Raw genomic sequence first — 18105 nt, forward strand, 5'->3', positions numbered from 1 at the left:
CTTCCCTTTTGTACACTATGCCAACAAAATATATTAATTGAACCAAACCTTTTTAAAGGTAAATATGTACATACTCCCATGGTAACAAAAGTAAAATATGTTTCTAATTTAGAAAAGCTACAATTAATTGGGGTTAGCATTACATCATGAAATACCGAAGAGGTGAAAAGGTGAAGAACCCGCTGGAAAGGGCTTAAGTTACAGCAGTTTTGTCGAAAAGCCATGTTACTAAAGTTTCATATTGTAACTACACATGTTTAGAAGTCATGAGGTTTTGCTAATACCAAAACATTGCTTTAGGCTTCTCATCAAATCATTTGTAAGGTAGGTATTGCATATATATGAAAAGGATGTACACCTTATTCGATTTTCTGGTTCAATTCTTTCAGCAGTTAAACAATGTGTCCATGCCTACGGCCCTGCTTCCAAACATTTAATGAGTTTTCAATTGAATGGTGCTGTTCATCACATTTTATACTCCCGACTTATACCAAGTACATGTTGTTGCTAAAACTGATGCACGTGCCTTGGAACACTCCTATGAATTCCACTGCTCTACCAATGCTGCTGTCATGTATGGTGGCACTGCAAATGGAGATATGTGTGCTTGACAAAACACAAACATTCTTTTGGAATTTGGGGGGCTTATTTATCAGCCCCTTGCGCCTCAGTTGTGTCCATTTTTGTAACGCTCTGGTGGCACAGGAGCCTGCTCCATATTTACCAAGCAGCCCTAAGCCACTTGTTTTGGCTTAATCTGCCTTGTAAATATTGTTCCCTTTAATGCAGTTTTCTTAATTAAAGGGGCGTGCAATGGGTGTTGCTGGTGGGGCTGTGTGGGTGGAAGGGGGTGGGGGGGATGGGGGTCGGGTTCCCAGCAACATCCAAGGTTTTTTTGCACTGCCCCAGATGTACGAGAAATTGTAGCTCTGAGGTAGTACCAAAAACGTATGCCTCCCCTGGCGAGGCGTAAGGGAGGCAAAACGAGGGAAATATCCTTATTTTTCCCTTTTTCTATGTGTGCTGCAATCTGCAGCACATATAGAAGGAGGACAATGCCTCTTGAGATTGTTTTTGTGTAGAAACGTTTCCTTTCATGCACAAAAAAAATCATCCCCGTAACGCAGGCACCCTTGCACCATAATGCAAAGGTGCCTGTGTTGGCGCACAGCAGCCCATTGAGCACCAGCACTGGGGAAAAGGTAAGGAATGTGCAATATCTGATAAATACGGCACATTCCTGCCCTTTACTTTTGCCATAGGGTGGCGCTGCCCTAAGACGGAAACTCATAAAGGAGGCCCTCGTTGTTGGTTTACTGGGGTGCGAGCTGTGGTCAAGCAACAGCCACAATCACTTGCTGGGTGAACTACAAAAAGTCACTAAATTAACCTGTGCTAAACCCTGGTAGCTTGCCACAAAATCAGTCAGGCTTAACTCAGAGGCAATGTGTAAAATATTTATGCATCACACAATCGGTAATAAAGTGAAAACACAAATCAAGAAAAATGCCAAACCAATTTAGAAAAATAGAATACATTTTTATCAATTATTTGACACTAAAATTACAAAACATGTAATGAGTAGAACCAGAGTTATGAATTTTAAAAACATTTTAGTCAAAATAGCGCCAAAAAGCACAAAGCACCATCTAGGTCTATCTGGTCACATTGAACCGGGTCAAAGTCAAAAGTTCAGGACCACTGCAATGGAGTGCAGGTCGGCTACAGTCACCAGGTTAGGCCTACTGAAATGTATCTTTTTAAATTTGTGTCAAGAGTCCCATTAGCATTGTAGAGGGCCGCGAGAAGCAGAGAGAGCAATGCAAGAGGCTGTTGGCGTAGCGTGAAGAGCCAGATGGTGTCAGGGCAGGCATTGCTGTAGCTTCACATTGGTTTGGAGCATGAAGAGCCAGGCTGGGGAGCTTCATGTTGAATCCCAGTGCGAGTGGCGAGGTCTCAGTGCGAACAGGCCCGTTTACAGTTGCAAAGAGCCCAAAAGCTTGATTTAAGGTCCCTTTGTCACACCAAGGGTCCAGGACCTGAGGGACATCACTTGCGGTCAGGAACACAATGCAACTGTGTCCCGGGACGTTTGCAGGTTGTTGGGAAGCCTTTTATTTTCCTGAAGCTCAGATCAGGAGGCCAGCTGTCTAGCCCTGGGAGTAACTCTGGGAGCCTTGGGTTCAAGATGAAGTTGCAGGTCCACTTGTTTCTCTCCAGGCAAGAGGGCATGAGGCAGCAGGTCAGCACAGCAAGGCAGCAGTTCCTTCAGAACAGAGGTCCAGCAAAGTGACAGTTCTTTCAGCAGCACAGCAGTCCATCTTCCTGGCAGAGTATCCACAGGTCTATAAGTGTACTAAGCTCCAACATGGCAGTCGGCAAGAAAAAACGGCTGACCAAAAGAGGCAAGTAAGGCGCAAAAAGAGGATTGTTGACCACTTCTCCAAAAAAGACTGGTATGATGTCTAAGCACCAGCATTGTTCAATATCCGCAACATTGGGAAGACTCTAGTCACTCGAAACAAGGGAACCAAAATAGCATCTGAGTGTCTTAAAGGTCGTGTTTTTGAAGTGAGTCTTGATAATCTCCAAAATGATGAAGTGGCAATCTGGACATTTAAACTCATTAAAGACGATGTCCAAGGCAAGAACTGCCTCACCACCTTCCACGGAATGAACCTCACCCTGGACAAAATGTGCTCCATGGTTAAAAAATGGCAGACTACGATTGAGGCTCATATTGATGTGAAGACCACTGATGGCTACCTTTTCAGGCTCTTCTGTGTTAGTTTCACCAAGATCCGCTTTACATTCTATGCCCAGCATCAGCAGATCCATCAGATTTGCAAGAAAATTATGGAAATTATGACTCTTGAGGTGCAAACAATTGACCTGAAAGAAGTGGTCAACAAACTGATCCCAGTCAGTGTTGGCAAGGAAAATGAGAAGGCTTGTCAGTTGATCTACACTCTTCATGATGTATATATAGGCAAAGTCAAGATGTTGAAAAAGCCGAAGTTTGAAATGGGAATATTGATGGAGCTGCATGGTGAAGGTAGAGCCACAGGGAAACCTGCTGTTGCTGAAACTGTCTAACAGTGGAATGGGCTGATCGCTATGAGCCCCCAGTGCAAGAATCAGTCGAAAGATTTCAAATATCTGTAAATAAAATACTGAAGAGTGGGTGTCTTAGGTTCTACAATTATACCTCGGAGCCCTGGTTCTGGGAGGTGGGAGAAGCTTCTAGACAGTGGCTTTGAAGAGCATGGCATTTCCTGCCTCCCCTGCCCTGGGCCCAAGCTGCGAGCAGTAACAATGTGGGGTCGTTAGACCCTTTGTGTGAAGGCAGAGCACTGGCTATGCAGTTCTAAGTGGGGCTGTGCACAGCTCCACCCCCTCATGCAGCAGATAGCTCATTCAGGCACACTTAATCCCTCTATTGTGTGACTTTCTGGGAGGAATTCACAAAGTCTATCTGTTACACTCAGTCATGTGACCCGCTGCAGGCACAAAATGGCTAAGGGCAGAAAAATGCCAACTTTCTAAATATGTAATTTTTACAATTATTACCAAAAATCCCACTTTACCAATAAATAGGGCTCTTCACCACAACTTCAAAGACACCAATCATGACATAGCTACCAGCTCCTAATTGTAAATTACAGCTTATTAAATGTAATAAGGAATCCCCATTGGTATTCTATGGAAGGGGTAGGCCTCACAGTAGTAACAAACACATTTAGGAGTTTTCCACTTTCAGGACATGTAAAACTTGAAATTAAGTGCCAAACAATTTATCAACCACCATGCCCTACGGGCTTTCTAAGGCCCACCTTAGTGGTGACTTATTTGCAACAAAAGGAGAGTTTAAGGCTTGGCAAGGGGGCTTGAATGCCAAGTTAACATTGCCTTCAGGCTGCATTGGCAGACCTGGGACATGTTTTAAGGTGCTACTTAAATGGGTGGCACAATAAGTGTTGCAGGCTCACTAGTACCATTTAATTTACAGACCCTGGTTATATGGTATACCACTCTACAAGGGACTTACATGTAAATTAAATATGCCAATTAGGTATAAGCCAATTTGACCACGTTTTAGGGAGAAAGCACTTTAGCACTGGTTAACAGTGGTAAAGGGCACAGAGTCCTAATGCCAACAACACTAATTCAACAACAAGTGGAGGGTAAAATGCTAAGCATTTGGTGGTGACCCTGCAGAGAGGGCCAGGTCAAAACATCCCTACTGCTTCTGCGTTGTTCAAGAGGTTTAACAGATCCACAAGCAAAATAATTTACCTATCCAAAATCAGATGGTAACCACTTGCCAGCCAAAATTCCCCCAGTAAGAAAGACTCAATCCAAAAACAAGTACATCATGACAACTTCTACTAGTTTAGACCTGCAGCTATGAATTATATCAAGTATTACACTAAAGTGTAATGTGTATCCCTCCCTATGACCTCCCTATATGTGTCACGTTATGAGTGTGATTCTAAGTGTTAAACTTTGCAGTATTCTTGAAGTAATGCAGCTATTGTCTGGTTAGTGATCTCTAAGAACTGTGGCTTTACTGATGATTCTACTTACATTAACAATAATGTCTCTATGCAGTATTCATCGCAGCATTACTTGCCAGCTCTAAATGATAGTGTTTTGAGTATTCACAAAATTTGATTTGCATTTAGTGAAGCACCCCTCTAAGAATAGTATTTGCTGATAAGCACCCACTTTCACGCTCATGAATTGGTGATACAATGCCCTCATCCAATATATGACTTTATTGCCTGTTAAACATAGACAATTCTAGCTTTCAGAAACGAATTTAAGCCATGCATTCATTAATTACGAATTTCCCTAGATTATATTTAATAACAAACTTCACTCAATGATCCATCTAACAGCTTCACTCAACGAGGTAAGAGTCTTTGACTGACCAATCCGAGGGCGTTGTGGTTAATGGTATCTTCATAAAAATGAGTTACAACAACCACTGCGGGGCTTTGCTTTTGGTCTTATGCCACTTGGCTAGACATGGATCATCATCAACACTAGCAAACAACTGCGGTCTGATCAGATTATGGATGTTGGTGCCATGCAGTGTTAAAGACGAAGAAGCTGTATGCATGCATATTTTGTGATGTCACATATTACAGATGTGGGAGAGGTGTGGTGCAGCGGCCAGAGTGGGTGACTCCGGAGTGCTGGGCTCACGGTTCAATCAATGGGGTGCCGGCGGCAGCTCATCTCAGCATCATGTGACTCTGGACAATAGCTCACTTAATCTCCCTGATGGCCCTCAGCACCTTGATACCCTTATAGGCGATAAGTTGCGCTTTGCAATTCAAGAATTATTATTATTACATTTTTTCATACTCCTTGTATTGGAAACTGTCACATACAGGAAACAATGAGCACTTCCTAAAGCATTTTCTTGTCCAATAAAACCTTTCATCACAATTTAGGCAGTTTTATTTAATGTCTTAGAATAAAATATGTAAAAATTAATGTGTGTTCATGGAACACTAAAACACAGGCCACTAAACAAAATAAGTTGACAATTTTGTATTCTTACGACAGAAAGCTTTAGCTGTCTACCTGAGCTTATGGCATCAAAGCACACAACAACATAGAGAGTGGGATTTGATTCAGCCCCTTCCATTTGTTGGCTTGTTTGAGCCAATCACCATTTGCCAAGGCTGATTTGAAGGGGTGATTGGAAGAGGAGTCAACAATTGAGCAGTGTGGTATTTACAACTCCATTCCCAAAATATTCTTAACAAATAGGAGCAGTAAGAATAGAGGACATGCTGACCAAGTCTTTTACCCTTTTCAATTGCATCTTTGAAATGGTGCATTTTTGAACATCAGTATAAGCACCACCGAGGAGCTTGCACATGTCCTGCATAACATCAGCTGACAAGCACTACAATGGCTAGTCATGCATGCATATCTGTCACTACAATAGAAGCCTACAGTCCAGCTACAAAGGACAGAGGCCGAATTTATACAGATAAGAAGGCCACCACCCATCTTCAGATACCTATTGATCCACATTCAACAATATAGTCACATATATTGAACATGATCCCCCATCCTAAACCTTCTTACTGCAATGCATTATTCATTGTAGCCTACCATCTCCATATAGATGACCATTCCCACTTCCAAGCATTACTGGGTGTGGCCCATGTTCAGGCTAGTGGGAGAAACCTGGGCCAACTGGGCAGTCTCCACACCATGCCAGAGATCACTTCCTCCCCATTGTATCTTATTGTAAGAAAAGCCCGATCAAACCATAAGTTTGTTTTTCAGTGGAAGCTTTATTCAGCCTGCCATGGCTGGCGTGACCTCCCCTCACCAGCCACAATGCTCAGCTGACAATATCAGAACCCTAAGCATAGCATTCCCAATAGAACCTAGAAACCAAGGTTCCACAATGTCATGAATACGACATATCTCCAATACGTTTTCACAACTTAACCCCACTTAGGGCCCGATTACGAGTTTGGTGGTGCAGCGCCGGGTCCGCCCCACCATCGCACCGCCAAACCTGGGGTGAGGCCGCACACCAGATTAGGAGATTCCTCCTGTCTGCACACTTTTTGTGGGCGTTCCCACGGTGGTGCCTCTAAAAACAGGCACAGCAATGCGAATGGCAAAAACAGTTTCGCAACGGCATGGAATGAAAAGTCCATGCCGTGCAGGAACTTTTGTGCATGCACCTCTGTGCATCCACTGGGCGCAAAGGTACCAGGTGGCCCAGAAGGTCGCCCTTTGTTTCATCTCCACCAGGGTTTACATGGAGGAGGAACTGCCACGTAAACCCTGGAGGAGAGGAAACTCTGAATATGCTTGGCGGGACCGCAGCGGGCCCGCCAAGCACATTAATGCCTCTACACCACTGCAGCACTGACAGGGAATTGCGGTTCCCTGGTGGTAGTGGCGGGTCTGTGGTAGTCCCACCGCCCATCTTGTAATAGGGTGATGGGAAGACCACCACCGCTGCGCCCCCACGATTATGGGGATCCGTGGACCACCAGACTCGTAATCAGCCCCTTAGTACAAACTGTCACAGCAAACTGATGGGGAAACTGTTCCTCTTAAGCCCTGTCCATCAATCAGGTACTTCATTGGAACGAGTTTTGCATTTCAGCACAGGACATGTGATACAAGTTTGTGTGGCTATACACTATTGTAAGGATTTACACCAGGACTTCACTGTTTCGGTGGATCCTTGGAATTTATGTCACACAGTTGTGTTGGTAGTCACTCCTGTGTTACAACCAGTGTGATGTAGCAGTGATGTAATAGGTAACTATGTCAGGGAGAATGATGAGGTCCATAGGGACTCAAGCACTCATGTTACAATAAGGGTGGTGCACAAGAGGGATAGGGCCAACACTGTTTGGATGTCAATGTCACAGAATCATGATACATTTACCAATCATAACATAGTAACAATGTAAAAAAGAATGCCACAAAAGTATGAGATTCACAAGACATGATAACATAAATTATTCCAACCAAATGTCTTTTCTTACCTCCAACTCTAATCTTAAACCTCTCAATTCCTTTTTAGAACTATCTTACCCCCTCTCTTTTCTCAATTTACCCTTTACCTCGGTACAAGATTGATACTCCCCCCAATGCCAAGCTGACATGTCCTACCTCCCAACCTGTTTACAAATATTCTGCTTTTCTGGCAATACAGTTTTACCTTGATCCATCTCAATCTATTCCACTTCTCATCTAACACTATACTACTCAATCTACTATGGCATCTACACTTTATTTACAATGATTCACACATGGGTCTAGGGTTACTTCTTCGTCCTTCCCTATGCTTGTTTGACCCTGAAAGATTTCCCCCTATAAGTCTCACAGAGGACATCTCCTGTGCGGAGTGGGCGGGCAAGGAGATGTATGAAGATGAAAGGCTGGTGTCATTCCTGTTCCACAGCAGACAATGTAGATGACCAACAGGTAATCTTTCCACTCTTTCACTTCCAGGATACCCCACAGTAGGGTAATTTAACCCTGAGCCATTGCACTCCTATGCTTTTGATGGAACAGTGTATAATCTGCTGTGCTCTGACGTTTGCACTGACTACCGACTCATTCCAATATTGCATTGTACTGCCCTCCAATCCTGACTCAACTGAATGCTATGGCACCGACTCAATCTCGCCTTCCGGAGTTGCATCAACACAAACTCTCTCAGGGAGTCCCTTATCTCAGTGAGGGTATGCACAATTGACTCTGATTGGTTTCGTACAACAGCTTCACTGGCCTCCATCACACTTTAACACCTGTCCAATTGCAGCTCAGTGTGGCTCTGTGATGTTGCCAGTGCACCAGGTACTGCTGGTTCCCTTGCTTTGTCAGTTACAGGAAGGAGGGTATAAGTAGGGGACTGGTATGCCCAGACGTGGATCCCATGCACACTGTGCCACTGGACCCAAACAAGAACTGACTGATGGGCCCTAATAAGGGTGAAACCGGTCTTGGGCCCCTGGTGTTCGGGTTCAGGGAGGCCATGGCTTGGCAGTTCAGGCTGAACTGTTCCAATTGGAGCAGGATCAAGGCTGATTTGCATATGGCTCAGTCCAAACTAAGGTGGAATGGTGTGCAAAATAACGATGGATTGCGATGCAGCCCGAGTAATTACCAGTAGCTGAGTTTAATTCAAGCATTGCAGCCAACACTTTTGATATATTTCAATATTATTCTAGCACCTACAGTGAAGAAGCAATGCCCTTCAAAGGATGTAACTCACTGGCATTTCTTGTGGAGCAATAATTCCAAAGTGTAGCATTTTGAATATGTAGACGAAGTGCCAATACATAATACTGATCTGTTTTATTCAGCACTTAGGAACAGCAAAAGAGTTTAATGTGATGAGGCAACTTCTAATGAAGCGGTTAAGTTGCAAGATATTTTACTCTGAAAATAAATGCAGAAATGTAATCCTGTAGCCAAACGTGGAAACATATCAGAAAACCACACAGCAGACCTAGAGAGAACTGTCAATAAATAAAAACATATACACTCCAGGGCACCATAGTGTTCCTTAAATATGTTCCAAAAGTAGAATCGGACAAAAACAGAAATACATCAATGCATTCTGCCTACTCCACATTAAGAAATTAATTATCTTGTGCATGAATTAAAAAAGAAATGTGTTCCAAATGCAAACAACATTGTCATTTTTTCAAGTTGAAGTGAATAATACTCATCAGAATGATACAGTGCTTCACCAGGACCAGAACCGGCTGTAGGCGATGCAACCGGTGCAACCGCACCTGGCGCCAGGGTAAACAGCCTTTAGTGCGCGGCTGTTACTGCACATACCATTACTTCGCAAGCGTTACTACCCTTGCGATGTTACAACGCGTACCATTAGTACGCAAGTTGTTACATCGCAAGCGTTGTTACTACGCATGCGAAGTAATGGTATGCTTGAAAAGAAAACGATCCATGTCGTTGTGAGGAAACTGAGGCTGTTTCCTCACAACGACGTGCACCGCCCCTCGGAGACGACGTGAGGAAGGTCCCAGGAGGAGAGAGGAACCACAAGGAGAGTAAGGTAAAGGGGATGTAGTGTGTTTTTGTAGAGTAGGGGGTCGTGCTGGGGGTACAGTTTAAGGGTTGAGGGTAGTGTTAAGGGGTATGTGTAGTTTTTAAGGTTGGAGTGTAATGTCGTGGAGTATGTGTAGTGTAGGGGGTCGTAATGGGGGTAGTGTTTTAGGGTTTAGTGTAGTGTCGTGGTGTATGTGTAGTGTAGGGGGTCATGCTGGGGTAGTGTTTTAGGGTTTAGGGTAGTGTCGTGGTGTATGTGTAGAGTAGGGGGTCGTGCTGGGGTAGTGTTTTAGGGTTTAGGGTAGTGTTGTGGTGTATGTGTAGTGTAGGTTAGTGTTTTAGGGTTAAGGGTAGTGTAGGTGGGTCGTGCTGGGTAGTGTGGGAATGTTGGGAGTAGCATATTAGGGTTCAGGGTAGTGTTGTGTTTTTGTAGTATGTGGAGTTGTGCTGGGGTAGTGAGTTAGGGTTTCGGGAAGAGTAGTGGTGTGTAGTGTTAAAGGTTTCAGTGTAGTGTCGTCATGTATGCGTAGTGTAGGGGCATGTACACATAGTAGTGGAATACGAAGTAATGGTCTGCACATTAAAATACATTTGTTAGATTATTCATGCTTTTAAGAAGTTATGGTAAGCGTAGTAATATTATGCGTACTAATGCCGTTTGCAAAGTAAAAACATCGCACTAAAGCATGCGAAGTAATGGCATGCTATGTAGCATCATATATTCGGCGCCAGAGCTTGAGATGAGCTGTATTTTGAAATATCTTACTGAATCAAAATCACTTACTGGAAAGTTCCTTTTGTACCCAGCAACTTTCAGGCAGTAATGAAAATGCCCAAGATAACTCTGGTGGTTAATGTACCTGCTGAAAAGATCTGTGGTGTATCCAGTGGCAGTTTTGATTCATCATAAAGTAGTGCAGAGGGTACATGTGCCCATTGCAAAGCAAATGTAACATGCAGGCCACAAAGTCATTTAGTGGGCTACTGCGTTAGTCAAAGAGATCCTTTTGTTACTTGCAGTATATACATTACAATCCTCCTAATAAAGCTCAGTAAACTATGAAAGGGCAGGAAAGACTCCATGCAGAATGTAAGGCATAGATTTAGAACCTTATGGGGCATATTTACAATAACTGGCGCATCCCTACATATCAGCAGGGATGCGCCAGTTATTCTGCGCCACAGCTCCGCCACCATGGATGTGCCGCATTTACAAAAGTGACGCAACGGCGGCGTAAATGAGACGCAGGGGGCTTGTAAATCTGCCCCTATGTTTTTTTACAGTCTTTCATTGCTAAAATAAAAAAAGATTCTTTCATGTAGAAATACATTCTTATTAGTGATTCCAAACTCAAACATGTGTTACGTTTTAAATCCTGAGTTTGTGCTTCTCCTTATCACTCCTAAAATATACTGCCTGTTAGACCTGGCACCTTGGCGTGAGTCTCCCTTCCACTTTTTTGTCGCTGTGCCTCATGTGTTTTGCTGGTGTTAGCTGCTCAGAGCACTGTGCCACTGCCAACCAGTGCCACAGTGCAAGTGCTCCCTATTTAAAATGTATATGTTGGTTGGATTCCATGATTGGCTTATTTGGTTTACTGTCAGACCCCAGTAAAGTGCACCAGGAGTGCCCAGGGCTTGTAAATACAAATGCTGCTGGTGGGCTTGCTGCACTGGTTGTGCCACCCACAGAAGCGGCCTGGTAAAATGTATCTAAGGTCTGCCATTGCAGAGCCTGCGTGCAGTCTGGTACTGTCATGCTGACTGGGTAAGTGCACAAACTTGCCAGTCCCTAAACCTTCCCTTAACGTCATATTAGTCACCCCTATGGTAGGCTCAAGGGCAGGGTGCATTGTAAGCATAAGGTAGGACAAGCCCTGATGTGTGTGGCATGTCCTAATAGTGAATTACAGTCATTTTCGTTTTTCACTATTGTAAGGCTACCTGTTCTCCATAGGCCAGAATGGGCTGTTAGAATTGTTACATTCTATGATCCTAACAGACCCAGGGAACATGGTAGAAATTCGAGTTTAGTATGCCTGAACTCAGAATAAAAAATACATCTTTTAGTAAAGTTTATTTTAATATTCTGTGTTTGCAAATACCACTTTTAGAAAGTTGGTATTTGCTTGTTTGACCATTTCAGCCCGCCTCTGCTATGATGTGTATCTGCCTGTCTGGTTGTGTGAGTGACAGGGCTGGGGAAACCCAGAGGGGCAGGGCTAGGTAGCCTGGTGGTGAATAGGAAGATTGGCAGTCAGATGGGTGGGAGGAGTACACCTGGGCTCTGAATAGGGTTGTGCTCTGCTACCACAATGCTGGCTCCACCTCCTGCGGAGCGGCTGATGTCTCTGCCCTGCACCCTGAATAGAAAGGTAGAGTCATGTCAACAGAGTGCTCAAGAACTGGTTTGGACTGGGCAAAGGCCCCTCAACCCCAGAGGAACAAAGGAATTAGGGGTATAAGTATTGGGACTCTGCTCCCAAGAAATTAGATCCTGCTGAAACAAGAAGAACCTCTGCCAGAGGAGAAGGAACTGGGAAAGCTGTAGGAGGAGTACTGTCCCTGACCTGGGGGATTGGCCTGCAGTGGTTGCCTTGCTGCTGAAGGAGAGGAGAAGGACTACTAAAGACTTTGCTTCAACTTGTGCTTTAAAAAGATCTCCAAGGGCTTGAACTGAGCTTGCCCCCTGAACGAAGTCCCAGGACCAGTGGACTTCACCCCCAGCTCCCCAGAGTCTTTTGGAAGTGCCTGCTGCTGTTGTTGGGCCTTCTGAGGGACTGCGTGTCGCAAGGAGCTGGAAGCGCGACGCAAGGAAGAGAAGCGTGCCGCCGTCGGAGCTGTTGCCGTCACATCTCGCAGAGAGTGTCGCCGCTGCAGCATCGCATCGAGCGGAAGCGTCTCGCATCATTCCGGAAGTGTCTCGCAACGCCGAAGAAGTGTGTTGCCATCGCAGCCATCGTAGCTGTCGCATTGCACCGCATCGAGAGAAGAGTCTCGCATCGAGGAGGAAGCGTGTCGCCATCGCAGCCATCGTAGTTGTCGCATTGCACCGCATCCAGAAAAGCACCTCGCATCCAAGGAGAAGCGTGCCGCCGTCGGAGCCGCTGTCGTCGCATCTCGCAGAAGGGGTGTCACAGCTGCAGCATCGCATCGAGCGGAAGCGTCTCGCAACGTCGGAGAAGAGTGCCGCTGCCAAGGCCGCTGTCATCGCATCTCGTCAAAGGTGACGCCGCTGTAGCTGACGTATCGAGTCGAGCCTTCTCGCAACATCGGAGAAGCGTAACGCATCTGGAAGATCCCGTCTTTATTTCTTTTGCACCAAGAACTTCAACGCATCTGCATCGCTGCAACACTTTCGTTGCCCTGCGTGTCGCATCTAAGGTACATTGACTTAAAGTGTCGCATTTAAGAACTTAAGAGAAACTAAGCAATCTTCTACCAACTAAGCAACCGTATTGTGTATTTTTAATCGTTTAATGGTCTTGTGATAATCCTATATAAAGAATCCTTATTTTTAATATAAATACCTGTGTTTTGTCCATTTGTAGTGTTGTCACTTGGTTACTGTATGTGTTCACAAATGCTTAACCTATAACGCTCTGAGATAAGCCTTGTCTGCTCGCTCCAAGCTACCTAGAGGGTGAGCAGGGGTTGTTTTAGTAGTGTAACCCCTTACCCTGACTAGAGGAAAGGTTCCCTGCTTGTCACAAGTACCTACCTGGGCCAACCAGAGAACCCGGATTCTAACATTGGTGGTCAGCGGTGAGGATTCTGGACTTGCATTTGTGACTCATGTACAGTGATTGGTGAACACTACTTAGTGAGTGCAGACCTTAAACGCAACCAATACTTGTTGGTAGATTTCTTTTTGGACTGTCTATATTTGAGCATTGCCAAGCTTTACCATGGTGGAGAAAGCAGCATCCATAGTCTCTGTCCGTACAGAATTTGAATGGGAAGAAGAGAAACTAGACAGCTACAAGTTATCACTGCTGAAATTCTTTTGCAAGAAGTTTAATGTTTCTACAACTGGATGTAAAAACAAGACACAGCTCTACAAGGCGCTGAAGGCCTGGGTAGAAGCAAGGAAGGCCACTGATGATGATACTGCAGATGAGCAACTGGATGAGCTAGTGGGCTCAAGAGGAAGGAGAAGCCCTTCCTCTGCTGGTAGCAGTGTGTCTAGTAAGAGTATATCTCCAGAGGAGCTGGCAGATAGAAGAGAGAGTAGGATGCACAAAATGGAAATAGCAAAACTCATATTGAATGGGCAACTGGAGCTAGAGAGCAAGAAGCTGGCTCTGGAAGAGAGAAGAATACAAATGGAGCATGAAACATTGTTGTGGGAATTAGATCTGAAAGCTAAGGGCCCGATTCACAGAACTAACTTAAGACAAAATCCTAAACTTACTACCATTTTGGTATTCACAGAAGGCACTTACTCATTTCGGTATTCACAGAAGTTAGGAGTCCTAACTTTAGGACTCCTAAATGCCTTCTGTGAATACCGAAAGTCTTAAAATTAGGATTTTTCTCAGTTTAGTAGTAGTATAGTTAGGACTCCTAACTTTAGGACTCCTAAATGCCTTCTGTGAATACCGAAAGCCTTAAAATTAGGATTTTTCTCAGTTTAGGAGTCCTAAGGTTAGGACTCCTAACTTTACTACTACTAAACTGAGAAAAATCTTAATTTTAAGGATTTCGGTATTCACAGAAGGCATTTAGGAGTCCTAAATTTAGGACTACTGAATTGAGAAAAATCCTAATTTTAAGACTTTCGGTATTCACAGAAGGCATTTAGGAGTCCTAAAGTTAGGAGTCCTAACTATACTACTATTAAACTGAGAAAAATCCTAATTTTAAGACTTTCGGTATTCACAGAAGGCATTTAGGAGTCCTAAAGTTAGGAGTCCTAAATTTGGGACTACTAAATTGAGAAAAATCCTAATTTTAAGACTTTCGGTATTCACAGAAGGCATTTAGGAGTCCTAAAGTTAGGAGTCCTAACTATACTACTACTAAACTGAGAAAAATCCTAATTTTAAGACTTTCGGTATTCACAGAAGGCATTTAGGAGTCCTAAAGTTAGGAGTCCTAAATTTAGGACTACTAAATTGAGAAAAATCCTAATTTTAAGACTTTCGGTATTCACAGAAGGCATTTAGGAGTCCTAAAGTTAGGAGTCCTAACTATACTACTACTAAACTGAGAAAAATCCTAATTTTAAGACTTTCGGTATTCACAGAAGGCATTTAGGAGTCCTGAAGTTAGGACTCCTAACTTCTGTGAATACCGAAATGAGTAAGTGCCTTCTGTGAATACCAAAATGAGTAAGTGCCTTCTGTGAGTACCAAAATGGTAGTAAGTTTAGGATTTTGTCTTAAGTTAGTTCTGTGAATCGGGCCCTAAGAGTTTAGAGTCTACTCCCTCTGGTGGCAGCACACCGTCAGTGCAGACAGAATCAAGGGTGTACATACCCAAGGATGTGGTTAAGGAATTCTTCAAGAATGATGACATAGGGCAGTGGTTTAAGGCATATGAGGTAGCCATGTCTTCCCACCGGGTCCCTGAGAAAGATTGGGGAGCGGGTTGTGGGGACGGTTCCTCAGTGAGGGGCCGGATACACTGCTGGATTTGCCTTCAGATGATTATAATTCCTATCCCCATATGAAGGCTGCTTTGATGTCTAGGTTTGGGTTGACCCCTGAGTTGTATAGGCAAAGGTTCAGGGGCTGCACCAAGATTCTAAACAGTACGTATGTTCAATATGTGACTTTTTTTTGCAGAGCACTGGATGGTTGGGTAAAGGGTAGCAAAGTTAATGATTTTCAAGGGCTTCTTGATTTAATGGCATGGGAGCACTTGTCTAGTAATTGTTTTCCTGAGCTACGCCAGCACCTGATTGATAGTAGGCTGACTAACCCTACGAAGCTTGCTGAGGAGGCGGACCGCTGGGTCAGTACCAGGGTCCACAAGGGTCAAGTGGGAGATTCCGCCAAAGGTGGGCAGGGTCCCCTGCAGAAGAGTGGGGGGGACAAGGGTAAACAGAGGGAGTTCCAGAAGAGGCCCCAAAGTAATCCCCAAGGGAACCAAGGGAAAGGTTCTCAGCCTCCCCCACCACAGAAACCGACTGGGGCCCCGACAGGTACACCTGTTCAGAAGGGGCCCATCAGATGTTACAAGTGTGGTAACATGGGGCATTTTGCCTCTTATGTGAAGTGTCCATTGTTTGGTAAACCAGCACCCACTGGTGCTCCATCCCGGCAGGTGACTAGTGTAGTCCTGGGGGAGGAGATGGTTGTCCAAGGTGGGTGGGGTCCCACAGAGATGTCCCTGGTCTCATTAGGAGACCGTGAAGTGGTCCCCCAAACCCAGCTGCCTGAGAACACTAAAAAATACAGGCAGTGGGTGACCATAAATGGCCATAGGGTTGAAGCTCTCAGAGACACAGGAGCAAGTGTGACGGCTGTCAAGCGCCACCTGGTGTCTCAGGAGCAGGTTGTCCCAGGAGCATTCTATCCGGTTGTTGCCGCCGACAACACCGAGAGTCACTGCCCAGTGGCTCAGGTTCCCTTTCAGTGAGGGGGGGTCTCTGGTAGTCTTCAGGTAGCTGTGAGGCCCGCCATGCCTGTAGACTGTCTGTTAGGGAACGACTTGGAGAGCTCACCTTGGGCTAAGGTGAAGCGGAGTGCTCACCTGGAGATGTTGGGTATGCCGGATTGGGCGTGTGTCACCACACGGTCCATGGCAGCCAGTAGAGGTACTCAAGAGGTCCTGGAGCCTGAGGGGGAGGCCTAGGGACCGGCCTTAAAGAGAAGGAGCAGGGGACGCGGGAAGCCGGCCCCTGAAGTTCCCACAGTCCAGGAGGGAGCAGACCTTGAGGGGGATGCCCTGGAACCTACAGGGGAACAGATAGCTGAACTGGGGGACCTGCCTGAGCTGACCCTTTGGCAGCAAGAAGGAGGAACCTCCAGGGAAGAGTTCTGCAGGGAGCAGAAAGAATGCCCTTCTCTTGTGGGTATGCGGCAGCAGGCTGCAGACCAGGCCAACGGTGATCAGTCCGGAACACATTTCATTTACTGGGAGAACGACCTCCTGTATTCTGAGCCTAAGGTCGCTGAGCCTGGGTCAGCCCGTGTGCTGGTGGTACCCCAGCGCTTCAGAACCTTCCTACTGGGGCTGGCTCACGATGTACCCTTAGCAGGACATTTGGGGCAGGACAAGACCTTTGAAAGGCTTGTCACCCACTTCTTTTGGCCCCAAATGCGCAATAGTTCAGATACTCACTGCAGAACATGCCAAACTTGCCAGGCAAGTGGGAAGAGTGGAAGGAAGCAGAAGGCTCCACTCCAACCATTCCCTGTGGTCGGTACCCCATTCCAGCGAGTGGGGATTGACATTGTAGGGCCACTGGACCCCAGGACAGCGATGGGCAATAGGTTCATCCTGGTCCTGGTGGACCATGCCACCCGGTACCCGGAAGCCATCCCTCTGAGGACAGTGACGGCCCCCGTGGTGGGACGTGCGCTGATGGGAATTTTCTCCTGAGTGGGATTCCCTCTAGAGGTGGTGTCTGACCGAGGTACCAATTTCATATCTAAGTATATGATATCCCTTTGGCAAGAGTGTGGTATAACCTACAAGTTCACCACACCTTACCACCCCCAAGGAAACGGGTTGGTTGAGAGATTCAACCGAACCCTCAAAGGCATGATAATGGGCCTGGAAGGACCCATGAGGCGTAAGTGGGACGTCCTCTTACCATGCCTTCTCTTTGTTTACAGAGAGGTGCCACAGAAGTCTCTAGGGTTCAGTCCCTTTGAGCTTCTGTACGGACACCCAGTGAGAGGACCTCTAAGTCTGGTCAAGGAAGGCTGGGAGCAATCTCCCAGGAAACCTCCCCAGAATGTATATAGCTACATGCTGGCCTCCAGAAACCAGACTAGGCGTTTCAGGGAACTTGCCGAGGCAAACCTGGAAGCCAGCCATGAGGAGATGAAGCAGTGGTACGACCAGAATGCCACTCTGGTAGAGCTTCAGCCTGGACAGAAGGTATGGGTCTTGGCCCCCGTGGAGCCCTGTGCGCTCCAGGATAAGTGGACCGGTCCCTTTGAGGTGGTGGAGCGCAAGAGTCCGGTTACCTATTTGGTGGACCTGAAGTCTCCTAGGAACCCCTTAAGGGTCCTACATGTCAATCGCCTCAAGCCCCACTTGGAGAGGTCCCAAGTGGGCATGCTCTTAGCGACAGATGCTGGGATGGAGGAGGAGACCGAGCCTCTTCCTGACCTCCTGTCAGTCAAGGAGCAAGATGGGTCAGTGGATGGTGTCATCCTCTCTTCCACCCTGACCCCTGAGCAACAGAATGATTGTCGCCAGCTGCTGGGACAATTTTCTGACCTGTTTTCCCTGGTTCCCGGTGTCACTGATTGGTGCATCCATGATGTGGACACAGGGGATAGTACACCTGTGAGGCACAAGGCCTACCGGGTGACTGACAGGGTAAGGGCCTGCATCAAGGAGGAG

The 18105-nt window shown here is 45.8% G+C and overlaps 1 pseudogene; it reads left to right on the plus strand.

The window, feature by feature from the left end:
* The first annotated feature begins 2368 nt into the window (after positions 1 to 2368).
* LOC146816758 (small ribosomal subunit protein eS1 pseudogene) overlaps positions 2369 to 18105 on the plus strand; it is a 30174-nt pseudogene continuing 14437 nt past the window's right edge.

This window comes from Triturus cristatus, chromosome 6, assembly GCF_964204655.1.
Source record: "Triturus cristatus chromosome 6, aTriCri1.1, whole genome shotgun sequence".
Classification (NCBI taxonomy): domain Eukaryota; kingdom Metazoa; phylum Chordata; class Amphibia; order Caudata; family Salamandridae; genus Triturus; species Triturus cristatus.